At 35.7% G+C, this 14,906-nt stretch overlaps 1 protein-coding gene and 7 non-coding genes across 8 annotated transcripts in view; 1 reads left to right on the forward strand and 7 right to left on the reverse strand.

The window, feature by feature from the left end:
- LOC140757137 (dopamine D2-like receptor) overlaps nt 1-14,906 on the forward strand; it is a 135,648-nt gene that overhangs the window by 32,977 nt on the left and 87,765 nt on the right. The gene's annotated exons all lie outside the window — the stretch shown is intronic.
- TRNAP-AGG (transfer RNA proline (anticodon AGG)) lies at nt 4,833-4,904 on the reverse strand. The gene has a single exon. It is a non-coding gene; the product is annotated as a tRNA-Pro (tRNA).
- TRNAP-AGG (transfer RNA proline (anticodon AGG)) lies at nt 7,908-7,979 on the reverse strand. The gene has a single exon. It is a non-coding gene; the product is annotated as a tRNA-Pro (tRNA).
- Nucleotides 8,918-8,989, reverse strand: TRNAP-UGG (transfer RNA proline (anticodon UGG)). Its single transcript has one exon. It is a non-coding gene; the product is annotated as a tRNA-Pro (tRNA).
- On the reverse strand, nt 9,598-9,669 carry TRNAP-UGG (transfer RNA proline (anticodon UGG)). Its single transcript has one exon. It is a non-coding gene; the product is annotated as a tRNA-Pro (tRNA).
- TRNAP-AGG (transfer RNA proline (anticodon AGG)) lies at nt 10,472-10,543 on the reverse strand. The gene has a single exon. It is a non-coding gene; the product is annotated as a tRNA-Pro (tRNA).
- TRNAP-AGG (transfer RNA proline (anticodon AGG)) lies at nt 12,711-12,782 on the reverse strand. Its single transcript has one exon. It is a non-coding gene; the product is annotated as a tRNA-Pro (tRNA).
- On the reverse strand, nt 13,624-13,695 carry TRNAP-AGG (transfer RNA proline (anticodon AGG)). The gene has a single exon. It is a non-coding gene; the product is annotated as a tRNA-Pro (tRNA).

Here is a 14,906-nt window from a genome sequence, read left to right on the forward strand (position 1 = left end):
GCTAGTCTGCTACTCACCACAAATAGGTGATTTGCCTTCAGTAATGTTAAGTGCTGCAATATTTTCTACCCTTAGTATAAGTTTTGAATCGAGACCTCGATCAATCGAATCGAGAGCTCGATGGCTCGAACTCTATATATTTAAATTTTAGTTCCTAAATGACCACTAGAGATGCTGCATATAGATTTGTATGAGCGACGATCTATTAAACTTTCAATTCCATTTAAAGTCATACTAAGGGTTCTGATTTGAAAGGCATGGTAAGGCAAATATAGTTATAAGTACCAACTTAGTCCGCAGGGACATCAAACCATGTTGCTCACCTTAGGTAGGTCTCCAATCTTATTTTGGGGGTTGATTATAGATGCCCGTGGGGAGCAATAACCTTTAGACGGAATGCGGGCTACTTGAATAGAAATATGTTTTTTGTATTATTGTTTTAAAAAATATGTGAAGTCTACCAATACGCATTTGGCCAGCGCGGTGGCCTATGGCCTAATCTTTCTCATTCAGAAATTTGATTTGTGCCCAGCAGTGGGATAGTAATGTGTTGATAATGTTAATGATGATAATAATGATGATTCTATTCATTTCATATCCTTAACAGGTGATTAGTAAAAATAATGCAAAATTTATATAAAGTACTTCATTTTTTCTTTTCATTTCGTTTCACTTCAATGCATCAAAAATGATACCAACCACATCGCGACAAAATAACCAACTTGCAAATGTAAGGCTAAACCGCTTTATCGGAGTAAGCCACTTTGGGCCATGAAGAAGCGTAAGTGTCTCCTCGCATAAGTCCACAGGTCTCTATCTCGTGAGGACATTAACGTTCACGATCGCGCCATATTGGCAAGCTCCTGGAAATCTATTGTAAAAGATCGCGGTAATACCATAAGTTACGGTCGTTATTTTATACAGATTATGCTGGAATAAATTTTCACTAAAATTTAAATATTTAGTACACCGTTTAGTTTTAGGGTTTCGTACTCGAACGGTACAAATGGAACCCAATTACTAAGACTCCTCTGCCTGTTTGTCTGTCTACCACAGGTCTGTATTTCGTAAACTGTACTATATTGACAAGTACAAATACTTCAAATAAAAAAGCCTTAAAATATAAAGGGGTCGCTGTACAAGAAACCTCAATTTTTCCGTATTTTTAGCTTTATCTATTGAACCGTAATAGCTTTAAATTTTCACACTTAATTTACTTCTATGGCTGTAATGATAACAAATACTAAAAATAAATGGAAAAATTGGTGGTACGGAGTCGAACTCGCAGATAGAGTCTGCGAGTTCGACTCGCGCCTGGCGAATTTTTCATTATTTTTTATTCGTGTACACAAAAATCCTACATGTACACAAAAACAGGGTAAACTTACGTATAAAGTCCTCTTTTTAAGTCGTTTAAAAATGATTAATGTGTATTTTCTGCAACGGTCTAGTCTTGCCATATAAACGTGCATCTAATATGTATTTCATTACTGGTCTGCAAGGCGTCTTCCTACTTAGATGTACATACATACGTACTACTACTACATGCATACAATATAACATCAGTATATTTCACGTATAAACAGATTTTTGTAAGCGATATTAAGCGCTAGATAGATTTATGACAAGCATCATGACAGCATCGGCTTTATCTCTCGGAGGAGTAATTGAAGGCGCTATGTTGTTTAACGATGTAGACATGATATTAGGACAAAAGTGCTGACTTCGATTGATAAAACCCATTATCGTAATTTTCCATCAGTTACCTCTCTTACCATGAGTTTTTACATTTTGACAAATATAACTGTTCTGGTATTTGTTTACGTATTCGCCCATATAATTTCCAATCAGCGCCCTTAGCGGTTTGTATCAGAACTATAGTGTCAGTAACATAACATTAAATGTCTAAATTGACTAAATGACGCTTTATGTTTTGTCTCTCTTTTTTGCGAACATGTGAGGCAGACAAAAAGTTTTTAAATTATTTTATGTTAATACTTAATAGTCTTTTTAAATGCTGGTAAGTAGCAATCTAGCGGAAACTATATAAAAATTAAAAAGATGTCATCAATGGATGTCATAGTATGGATTGTCAGAGAAAATAATGAAGTTGTTATTGAATCTTTTATTATATAAAATAGTCTTTTAGGAATAATGAGTTTATAGTAGTCCATAGATAAACTTTACTTTAAGCAATGCTTATTAAAATACTGTCTGTCTGAGTCTCTACACGCTATTCATCTTAATATATAACTCCTGTTCTATTTAAATATCGTGACAAGTGTCAGTAAATTGCAGTGTCACGTTAACATTAAGCAGAGTGCATGCCCATTTGCTACTTCGCTGAAAAACAAGGTAAACAAATTGTAGTCGTATTTCGCAATGGCCCGTAAACCGACCACAGAGTGCCGTCAACGGGTGCAATTACCCTATTTGTGTTCACGGTGAAAACACATTATGGGAACCGAATGTTGTGTTCTTTCACGTTTATATGTTTGTGTTTAGTAATGCGTGAGTTTGTATAGTGCTTTTAATTTGGAAAATTGTTAAATTTAATGTAACTGAATGCTCTTCTCGATGTTTAGGATTCTTTTGGACGTTTAAGCAATAATAGAAAGAACATGAGACATATTATTTTATGTATTAATCTATAAAACTGTTTTATTGTTTAATTATTTCGTCAGAGGCATTCTCTATAATTCAAAACATCCGATGCGGGTTGAACTCTATCTTTACCAATGCGTATTAGCAAGTGGTAGAAAATATTTTACGCCTTAATTATAGGAATAGGCTTTTTCCTAGCAGGGTGACAAAACGGGTTGCCACACCAGCCAGCATATATTTATATGGTGTTTCATGAACACGGAAAAGCTATAAGAAAATATTAGTCGTCAACTCATTACTATCCCACTGCTCGGCACGGATCTACTTCTCTTATAGTGAGAAGCATTTTAGTTCATAGTTTACCACCCTGGCCTAGTGCAAATTAGTAGATTTACGCAACCTTTAAGAACTTAAACTTAAACTTAGGTTCCCTCTCGAGAATTTCCTTTACCGTTTAAGCAAGTGATAATTATAATTAATTCCTAAAACGCACATAAGTAGAAAAAGAAGTTCTTCCTGGGATTCGAACCGCGGGACCTACTTAAGTAACTACACTATCATTACTATGAAGAAAATATTAGCAACACATAAAACCGGGGCTGACTATAATGGTTAAGCTATTTTTATTCTCACTGGAAAACAAAGAGGAAAATAAAAACAGCATGTTGTTTCACTGTCTCAATGCATGGAGGGCGGCGCGTGGAGCGTGAAAATCAATTGCATCTTTTATTTGCACTACCAGCACCTGAAAATAGAAAATACTGAATGAAATAAATGATTAAAATACCACGAACATTTTAATTTTTCTTTTAAACTTTAGTGTTTTGTTATGAAACCACCGCCATATCTATTTTTGCTTTATAACAGCAGTGTTAAGTATTGCTGTGTTCCGGTTTGAAGAGTGCGGTAATGTAGATTTAGATATACATATCAGAAGTAGTTATTTCTCTGGTATACCAACGCTTTGTTGCTGATTTTACGTAGGACTTTAATCTTACAATAGAGTAGATACAGATGTCCATGGACAACAGTAACCACTTAAACTCAGGTGGATTACATACTCTTTTTAATAATATAGGAGTAGCAGCTGGGCATGCAGTCCACCGGATGGTGCTACTTACCATCCGGTGGACTGCATGCTCAGCTGCTACTGCCACCCATGGACATCTGCAATCAACCCAAGATAGGATTAGATATTCCTACCTGAGACCGGCCAGAGATGCGCCGCTACTAAACTAAGCTGGAGCTGAACTAAGCTGGAAAGCCTCGACAAAGTATCTCTCTGTTATCACCCTCATTTGTCACCTCCATATTTAAACACAAATTGTTGACACATTTTTTAAGGGTCCTATATCGGCTAGCTGATCCGGCAAACGTTGTGTTGCCATATAAAATTAAAATATTAAGGGTGAACAACCCTTATCGCTTAGGGGTATGAAAAATAGATAGTAGCCGATTTTCAGACCTACAGAATATGCATATAAAATTTGGTGAAAATTGGTAAAGCCGTTTCGGAGGAGTAGGGTAACTAACATGGCGACACGAGAATTTTATATATGTATAAGATATTCATAAGTTAATGTCATAAGTAATGAAAACAACATGTTGTTTCAAAATTAAATAAAGTTGGTGATCTACATTATTATTGTTAATTAAATTAAACATTAAATAACAATATTTTAATAAACCGAACCGCTAGCGAAGCCCCGGAAGTGGAACTCATAATAATCAAATATTACTTGTAAGTGGTTACAAAATTATACAATAAAAATAAAATATAATAGTCACTCTAACTTCTTATTACCCAGTATTAAATACAGACGATTAAATATAAATGCGTTAATATAAGATATGCTAGCGAGCTGTCGGAAGTGGTCAGTATGGACTACGGCACGTATCGCGTAAAAATCAGTTTCGTTTTTATTTGCATCTGAAAATAGAATAGACAGATACAAAAAGATATAAAAGATTAAAATTCCTAATAACATTTAATAGCATATATCTTTTAAACTAATTTATTTTGAAAATATTTTTGGAATACGAAATAACTAAAAATTATGTTTTGTTATGGACATTTCACCAGATCTTTTCTCTTAAAACTGTTGATAGATATAACAAAAGAAATTACTGTATGCAAAAAATATAACCAACAGATACTAAAAATGGTTTCTTTAAACAACTAAATATAATATAAACTTTAAGTAAAAAAAGGCATTCCTATCCGAACAGGGCTCGTCCGGGATTTGAACCCGGGACCTCTCGCACCCTAAGCGAAAATCATACCCCTAGACCAACGAGCCGGTTACGTGTTTGTGCGAATTTTGTGTATAGATTCTTTCGTAAACGTACATTTACCGTTTACATTACTTCTTATGTAACACAATACATAACCGTCTTAATTTATACTTCGGACACATAATTAAAACTAACGATACAAATTGAAAATTAGTATTTAGGCATAAAATAAGGCGAAGACACCAATCAATCTCTTAAATCTAGTATTACTGTTAAAGCAGTTACTATTTAGTTATTATAATAGTATATAATATAGGTCAAATATAGCATAATATTATCTATGAATTTATATTTTGCAATGAAATAAATTTTGTCTTAAATTTGTTTTTGAGACCAAGACATGCCTCATGAAAAATATCAATATTTTCGATTAATGCGTTTACTCTATTGTAATTAGCAGAGATTTTTGATAAAGGGGAGTATTTTTGTAGATTAGTCCTAGCTGTATGCAATTGCAAATGCAATGTAAGCAGTGGATATTCGTCTAGTCTAGCAAGGTCAATCATGAGTAATGCATTTATTTGTTATTTTTTTAATTCTACACGAGTCATATATATTTTTTAATTCGGTATACTATGTAAAGCCATTAAAATTTATTATTATATTATATTTCCTATTACAAGCCTGTAAAGTCACACATAGATTTGTGTTGTAGACAAAATACAACAATTGGTCAAGAACGAGTCGAACTGAAGCACGACGGGTTCCGTACCCCAAATCTTCATTATTTGTTCATTAATAATTAAATACCTAGAATAAAACATTTCGGAGGAATAAATTGTGATGTAGGGATTCCCTTTTTTTTTACCTATTCTTTTTTAGTAACTATTATTATAGCAGCCTTAATGATGCACAACCTGCAAAAGTTTGTAGCGTCTATATATTAGGGACATTGGGGTTCAAAAGATAGAGCCCTGTGACAGTAGAACGATAATAAGTTGGACAGACGGATAGACAGATAGCGGACCCTAAGTTAGTTTCGTTAGTTACAGGGTGTCATTTTACCCTTTGAGCACGGAACCCTAAAATACAACACATTATGTGTGCGTATCGCGTATATGCTTGACAAATCGCGTGGCGGAGCGGTCACCATACCTATCCGACGCGCAAATTGTCCCGGATTCGATCCCCGGCCAGACATATATCTAAATGATGAATTTAATTTTTTGTTTCTGGGTCTGGGTGTTTCTGTATTTGTTTATGTGTGAATCTTAGTGTGGGGCTGTGAGGGTAGAAAGCATTGTGTTTCAATACAGCGTTATACACAACTTATTTTCTATGAAAACGTAATTCCATTAATTCTGTTACCGTAGAGAAAGCAGGTGGGGTTACAATCACCAATTATAACTTTTCGGTTTATTTACCAGCGGGTTTAATTGTACCCGCGTTCTACACAAGTGTTATGCGCGGCTATGAAAGTGCTCTGTTCCGTAATTACTCGGGTTTGTAAAACAGAATGCAAAATATCAGGAGTTTCTACCTAATAAATAACGAATATATCCTTCTGGGTCTACTTTTTGTATTTTTAATAATTATAATTTTTGATGGTGAACCCTTTATGTTGCGACTTCGGAGGCATCACTTCCAAACATTTTTCTGCCTAATAGGACTGCTATTCAGCGCTGATGTTACGGGAGTAGTAGTTATCCCATACATTTCAGCGAAGTCCTTAAGAATATCATGTTGCAGTAGGACTCTTATTTTATCTGGGGTTGGTTACGAATGTTCATGGGCAGCAGTAGTCACATACCATCAAGTGGATTAGTGGTAGTATAGAAGCATTCTATATTATGTAAAAAATATTTTATATTAAAATAAGGTAAAGCAGGATACTGTACAGGCCTCGTTTCAGAAAATACTAAGTATATACATTTATATAAATAAACGCGACATGGTCAAACATTTCTACTGCTTTCGTAACTTGACCTTAAAACTGGTGAATGTGGTGCGGTCTCTCCGTAAAGCTTATCTTCGCCAATATCCTAACGAGCGGGCAGGTGGCGCTGCGATCATAAATTCCAACTTTGCGGCTTCGAATACCCAATCTGCAGTCAAAGTGTTATTGCGGTGGAGTGCTCAGTTTAATGATTTTTGACTGCGGATACGGTTGCTTGTGTCTAACAACTGACGGGTTAACCGGGCAACGGTTAAATGTTCAATGAGTAATTGGTAAAGAGCGAGTAGAACCCGCACACGGAGGGTTCCGTACCATCAAATTTTCATTTGTTATTTATTTTAATATTTGTTATCATAGCAGCCAGGGAATAAAAACAACAACATGTTGTTTTTCTTCTACGTAAAAACGTAAACATATACGTAAAAATATTGTAAATATTTGAACTGCCTATTTATTACGGCTGAATAAATAAATTGAAAAACGTCAAAAATAGAGATAGCGGCGCGGTCTTGCGTGGTGACGGTCTTTAACTTTTTTTTTATTTTTAAAATTTAAATTTCAAATCAGACAGCGGAGACTTAGTAAAAGTTTATGTTTTTACCCTTTGGGTACGGATCCCTAAATTTTGTGTACAGCTATTAATGAACTATGTGCTACGATTATTATGATGTAATACGAGGCAACTGTATGAGATGTTATACAAGCTTGAGTATCATAGTTCCAAAGTGGATCGAGCAGAAATATCAGATTTTTGCTTATATTATTTATGCTTCACGAGCGAGAAGATCTGAGCCGTAGAACCATGACTAATCGCGGTTCTACGATGTTCTACTCGATATAGCGATGAACTCATACTGCCCCCGTAAACAAAAAATAATGTGAAAATATAATACAGTAATGGGTACTTTTTGATGTTATACTACTTAGGTAAAATTTACTATAATATAGATTGGAAAAAAAAACTGTGACACATCATACGACATGTAGAGACAGTGGTATTTCGTACGATACCAAACAAGGTAGATAGCTTAAATAATTATATGTTACTAAACTTTTTAAGTAGGGAGGTCTACTTAAAAAGTACACTTATGATTGCTAATAAAAAACTGTCGGGCTCGTCCGGGATTTGAACCCGGGACCTCTCGCACCCTAAGCGAAAATCATACCCCTAGACCAACGAGCCGGTTGTAGTACATTCTTAATCTTATATACTCGATAAAACAGAGCAGAAAGCCTATGAATACTACTTTACGAAAATACGTAATTGAAAATTGTGAAAACAGATGTTAGTAATACTAGTAATAATCAATGTGAACCAATTTTTGCCTGCCAAATTTTGACATTTCACATAAGAATTGTCAAATATCGTCAAATTTCGCTTTGCTAAGCAAAAATTGGCTAAGATAGATTATTACAAAAGCATTTTATAGTATTTGTATGATTGCCGTAGTTGGGCGGTCACCATACAAATTTAAAAGGAAGAAGCTTTTGGTAGTATAAGTGGTTGAGCAGACATACAAACGATAAATGCAAATTTATGTTTATTTATCGTGTATGCTCTAGTCAGAATTCCAGTACCAGCGAGAAAGCGCCGAATTCTCTTTATGGGCTCGAACACAAAACTGCGATGCGACGCGATGCGAATTCGCAACGCAGAAAATTGCGATGCGAATTGCTGCGATGCGATATCGTGCGGCGTAGCGTCTCTCAGGGTGACCAACAACAACAACCACTGTGCGATGCGAATCAATTCGCAAGTTCTTGCGATGCGTCGAGGGAGCTCGCAGATTTTTGCGATGCGACGTCGCATCGCAGTTTTGTGTACGAACCCTTATGCAGTATCACTGCCTCACTTGATAGCACTCCCATGGGTTCTTGTTTTGAGGCTGACTCACTTACACATATTGAAATGTTACAATTTTTAGCTAACTCACTCGTGTTATACATACTCATTTTAACCTACTATGTTTTATGTTTCAAATTAACTAGTTTTCATTCATTACGCGGATGCACAATTCGTTCCTAATTCGAACCTTAGACCAGTAATGTATTGTAGCGTAATAAATGATGAGTCTAAGAGCATTCTAGAAAATAATATAGAATTACCAATAAAAAACTTGCGGGCTCGTCCGGGATTTGAACCCGGGACCTCTCGCACCCAAAGCGAAAATCATACCCCTAGACCAACGAGCCGGTTACTGTTAGCTGGTAATGTGATAAATCATTGAAATTACAAACCAAAATGGAAAAATGGTGAGAATGTAAACACTTGTTAATTAGACAGAATAATTGTGAAAATTCGAACTTAAGTATATAAGCAAGCACTGGTTATTACTTATAGGCATTTTTGTATTTATATGATTGCCTTAGTTAAGGGTTTATCACACATATCTTTAAGATTTTTAGTACGATATACCACTAGATAGACATACAGGTAATGAATGTGGATTTAAGTATATTATATTTATCTTTTCGTGTATGTATCACTCTAGTGAGAGTTTGAGTGTCAGTGAGAAAGCGTCGAATTGCAGTAACACTGCCACACTTTATAGCACTCCCATGTGTCCTTGTTTTGAAGCTGACACACTTACAGATATTGAAAGGCTATAATTTTTGGCTAAACCACTCGCGTTCTATATACTATATTTGATGTCAAATTAACTATTTTTTATCCATTAACCGGATGGGGGAAGATCGTTTCTTATTAGGGTCATAGACCAGTAATGTATTGTAGCATAATGTGATATGTATGTCAAAGGGCATCCTTAAAAAATATATAGAATTACCTAAAAAAAACTATTGGGCTCGTCCGGGATTTGAACCCGGGACCTCTCGCACCCAAAGCGAAAATCATACCCCTAGACCAACGAGCCGGTTATTGTTTGCTGTTAATGTGATATAGCATTGAAATTATAACCCAATCAATATCGTAAAGTATGTACTACGAGTATCATAATTGAAAAATGGTGATAATCTAAACTTTCACAGAATAATTGTTGAAAATTTTAACTTTGGCAAGAAAACATTGGTAAAGATTGTTTATTACTAATAAGGATATTTTTTGTATTTACATGATTGCTATAGCTAAGCAGTTATACAAATCTTAAAGATTTCTAATTGGATACTCGGCTAGATAGACATACAAACAATGAATGTGGATGTACATTCTGTTCGTCCATTCTTGTATGTATCGCTCTACTGAGAGTTTAAGTATCAGCCAGCAAGCGTCGAAGTGTCTGTATTGCAGTATCACTGCCACACTTTATAGCACTCCCATGTGTCCTTGTTTGGGGCCTGGCTCACTTACAGGGATACGAGTAGTCCATTGAAATGTTTGAGTACTTTACCGAGGCATTCGAACTTAGTCTTCAGGGGCAACAACGCATTAGTGACCCACCCAGAAATTTAATTTTATGTAAGTATGCCTTGGACCATGGACTGCATGCCCGTCTGCTACCCCTATATTATAAAAAAATATTATTTTTAACCTATTAATTCATTTTATTACATACTCTAAGATAAAAAATTAATTAGTTTACATTCTTTAAACAGTGGGAAAACGTCGTACGTTATTCGGATTTTATATTAATTATAATGTTTTCTTTAGTAGTATGTATGTCAAAGACCTTCCTTAATTAATGATGTACACGTTAATATTACGAATAAAAAAGTTTCGGGCTCGTCCGGGATTTGAACCCGGGACCTCTCGCACCCTAAGCGAAAATCATACCCCTAGACCAACGAGCCGGTTATTGCATGTTGTTAATATCATGTAGCATTGGAAATAAACCAATAAATATTACTTTACAATCTTGCATAATCCAAAAATGGTGAAGACGAATTCCATAGTAACTTTGTTTAATTTATGTGGATTGTAACTGGCGAACGGTCACTATACCAGACTAAAACACAGGAATATCTGTTTTGATATTTGCCTAGGCAGACCTCTAAATAAATGATGAATGTACATTTCTGTTCTGTTAATACACTCGTTCTAGTGATAGTCTCTTTATTGCAACCTCACTACTGCCAAATCCGTGTACTTGTTTTAAGGCTAACATACTCAAAGGTATACAAGTTGAAATGTTACACTTTTGGGCTTAGTGTGCAAAAGTCAGAGCACGCAATTTTATTTTTGGGTGTCACAGAATGTGCGACGAATAGTTTACCCGATAGAGCGTGAAAACGATTTGAAGGCCTTTTCCAACATGGCAGCCGCGGGACAAGTAGGTAGTGCAATTCCACAAACTTGTATTTAGCATTTCACTTAGGTTTTTTTTATAATATAGGAGTAGCAGACGAGCATGCAGTCCACCTGATGGTAAGTGGCTACTGCCGCCCATGGACATCTGTAATCAACCCCAGATATTATTAGATATTCCTACCTGAGGTCGGCCTCAGATGCGCCGCTACCCATGAAGACTAAGCTGAAACGCCTCGGAAAAGTCTGTCACCACCACCACACAAAACAAACCGGAACACAGCAGTGCCTAACACTGTGTTATTAGGTAGAAATAGGTGTGGCGGTGGTGCCGCTGGAGTCGAACCACAAATAGTTCTACCACCTTGAAACTACTACTTTACTTACTTATTTTAGCTTTACACTTATCTCTTTAAATCCAAAACATAAAATTGCGTCCCCTGACTTTTGTAACTGCAAATGTAACTTTTCAACTGAACCAAAGTTAATTTTTCTACTTAGTTGCCTAGAAAAGTATATTAGAATTCGTCACTTTACGGGCGTCTTTACTGTTTTTGATCTTAGTTACAGATAATATATACGTAAATAAGGTCTAAGGGATATATAAACCAATAAAACGAATATATTACTAAATAAGCCTTCAAATTATGAAGATATCCGCACATAGTTTGGGTTCATTTAAATTTACAGGGACAGAAAGTGTCAGACATAACAGGCCCAAGTAGATTCGGGCCGTGCCTGTCAAAACATTCTTTGTGATTTTTAAAATATGACTTTTTAAATTACATATAAATTGAGCCCGTTACATCCTCGTGTTCTGTTAACTTTAGTCTTGATACAGACTTATTTCATATCTCATCAACGCCCTGTATAACTTAACACATGTCAAATTTGGACAGCTTCCAAGTGCATGAATAGCAAAAGTTCCAACGTCGTAATATACATTCTTAAATATTTAGGGACTGGCTCCCCCAAACCAGAAATCCTGCAGTGGCGGTAAATTTTCAGGAATTTTGTCGCATTCATAACAAAGTTTTGTTCGGATGATAAATTGAATTCCCACTCGGGGTAGTGTAAGGAAACACTTATGGTGTCAAAGTTTCCCAACTCGTCCCGGTGATAATAGTTGGGAACTCTGTTTCACTTAAATGGGTTCGTCCGGGTTCTAGAGAAATCTTAATATATCATCGTCTTGGATTTTATGCGCTGCACTATGTGCTGGGTGGAATGGAAGGTGGAATTGTTTGCGTAATTTTTGGACGAATTTCTAGGCCGTCGCTTCTAATGTTTATAATAAATTTTAAGTTAATACGCCAAAGACGAATGTTTTAACCATACATAGTTTACTTCGTTACTGTACACTGAAGATAATCGAGGCCTGTTGGAAGGGTCCTATATTAATTTTCATATAATTTTATTTATGTTAATTTAAATGTCATTCATTTTAATGGCAATATATTGTTATATTCGAACGAAGCATATTAAGATATTGAAAAATGGAAAAAATACCAAGAATTGACAATTTTAAATTTAAATAATAATGTCATTAATACATTTATACAAATTTTAATTAAGTAGATTAACTTTATCGAGAATTAGGAGAAAATACACACAAATTAACAGAAGAATTCTGATCTACAATATACATAACGGTGTTTACGAGTACATATGTATTCATCTCTTGTTGGTTTCACAACAACATAAAAATTATTTGGGCTCGTCCGGGATTTGAACCCGGGACCTCTCGCACCCTAAGCGAAAATCATACCCCTAGACCAACGAGCCGGTTGAGGTAACTATCGAAAAACAACATCATACCAGTAGAGAACATATTTATTGCGTACGCATTCCACTTTCACTTTAAGTTAAGGCCATGGTCGCACTACGTAAACATAGTGATAGTAGGTCACACTCACACTGCATAACATTGTTGAAATTAATATGGAGCATTTTTGAATTAGCAAAATGAAAGGTCACGTTAAATTGGGACGAATATGAAAGGGTTATTATGAACCCCTCTTGACTCGTCTGAGTACTTGAACAAGGTGTGTATATTTTTAAATCAAAGAAATGCTGAAAACATCTGCATTTTTTGAAGAATGTACATTGTACAACTTTATAGATATTGTCTGAATATTTCAAAATATATTTTTATAATTTTGAAGTAGCTAATGAGCATACAGTCCATCCGATAGAAAGTGGCTACCGATACGGGCCACTCATCATCATCATCATCAACCCATTACTGTCCCACTGCTGGGCACGGGTCTCCTCTCAGAATGAGAAGGATTAGGCCATAGTCCACCGCGCTGGCCAAGTGCGTATTGGTAGACCTCACATACCCTTAAGATTTTTTTTTTTTTTTTTTTTTTTTTGGGCCACTCATCTTATCAATATTAGACATCTGTAATCAACCCCAGATAAGATTAGCTTCGCAGATGATATAGCTCCCAGTTGCGTTACTCTCCCAGAAAACTAAGTTTGGAATGGAATGCCTCAGATAAGTATGTTTTTAACGCAACCGTCAAAACAAAACACTATAGCGCTTAATATTGCTGTTATTAGGCAAAAATTGACAGAATTTTTATAAAGATTTCATCTGATATCAAAATAAAAAAGGTTGGTTGGGCTCGTCCGGGATTTGAACCCGGGACCTCTCGCACCCTAAGCGAAAATCATACCCCTAGACCAACGAGCCGGTTGGTATTGTTATTAAAATATAGTAACATATATATCCAAATTAAAGCTAATTTTTATTCTCGTTGATATCTATGTGTTTACAACAAAGTCACGTAGGGTTTCCTACATTACACATATCTTTGTCATTATCATTCGCAGAAATTGTATAACTTAGGAACTTATAAAATCCATTTCTCAGATATTTATATATTTGTGACGTTCCTATTTATACAGATGGATAGGCATGGTCAGTCCGAGTATTATGCGTGATCGTCTAGATTAATGTCTATGTCATGTCATGTTCTATGTCAATGAACGAGGCATCGTTGTTATGATCTCTCTAAGGACTTCTATCGTATTTTGAAGGTGGTAGAGCCCTTTGTGGGAAAAATCCAGAGGCACCACCGCCACACCTACTTCTGCCTAATAACAGCAGTTTTAAACGCTGCTGTGTTCTGGTGTGGGTGTGGTAAGGGAGACACACTTTCCCGACTTAGGCGTTCCAACTTAGGCCGACCTCAGGTAGGAAAATCTAATCCTATCTGGGGTTGATTAAAGATGTCCGTGGGCGGGATTAGCCACTTACCATCAGGTGAACTGCTTGCTCGTCGTGATTGATTGATCCATGGGTAAATGCACCGGCTTATCAGATTGACTGCGAGTATGCAGTTTTACTATGTATTTACTACCTCAATATTATACAAAGTATATATGTAGGTGCAGCATATATATCTTACCACTATGACGAAAAACGTTCGACGACCAACAAGATAAAGTCATTTATCAAATAACCCATTACAGCATAAAAATAGTTAATAGAGATGTGGAGCTCGGCCTACCTGTCATTAACGCCGCATTATATCCCTCTAGTGATGTTCCGGGCGTTATCGATATAACATTATTCTAGACCATTAACCGAACTATGAAGAGGTCAGGTCACAGATTAATAAATAGTTACTACGTAAGTCAGGTTTAGTATTAAATTTACAAAAATGTCGAAAGAAAATATATTATGTTAAAATACTGGAAACATGAAGTTATTTATATTGTTTTTCAGTACCTATTATTTATCTAATGTATAATTATATCACACTCAATCAAATTATTGATGTGTGGTCCGCTGTTAGCGGAAATTGGAGCATGTTTTCTAGTTAGGAGCATTTTTACTTCAGATGTTTTTACGTGAGTCCCGAAATCCAATTTTTGGAAGGGCAATATTCTAGACTGGAA

Source organism: Epargyreus clarus, unplaced genomic scaffold, assembly GCF_041222505.1.
Source record: "Epargyreus clarus isolate Ecla_fem2 unplaced genomic scaffold, WU_Ecla_fem_2.2 ptg000001l, whole genome shotgun sequence".
Lineage (NCBI taxonomy): Eukaryota > Metazoa > Arthropoda > Insecta > Lepidoptera > Hesperiidae > Epargyreus > Epargyreus clarus.